Here is a 320-nt window from a genome sequence, read left to right on the forward strand (position 1 = left end):
AGAAGAAAGAAAGGCGAAAAAAGACCCCCCCCCCTCAAAAAACAACAACAAAAAACTGAAACTAATAAAATTTAACGAAACAGAATAAAAAAAATCAGACGATAAAATAAATAAAACAAACTGAAATAAAAAAAAGAAAAGAAAAAAGGAAAGGAAAGAGAAATAGAGAAAAAAAAGCAAAAAAAGAAATCAATATTACCTTATCATTAGGAAAACAAAACCAAAGATAAAATAGAAAAGAAATTATCTTGCATGACTGGCCCACCTGGGGAAACACGCTGGCAAGTGCAAGTTCATTTTTTCTCATTGTTCAAGAGAGA

This window comes from Penaeus monodon, chromosome 23 (genome assembly GCF_015228065.2).
Source record: "Penaeus monodon isolate SGIC_2016 chromosome 23, NSTDA_Pmon_1, whole genome shotgun sequence".
In the NCBI taxonomy this organism is placed as follows: Eukaryota; Metazoa; Arthropoda; class Malacostraca; order Decapoda; family Penaeidae; genus Penaeus; species Penaeus monodon.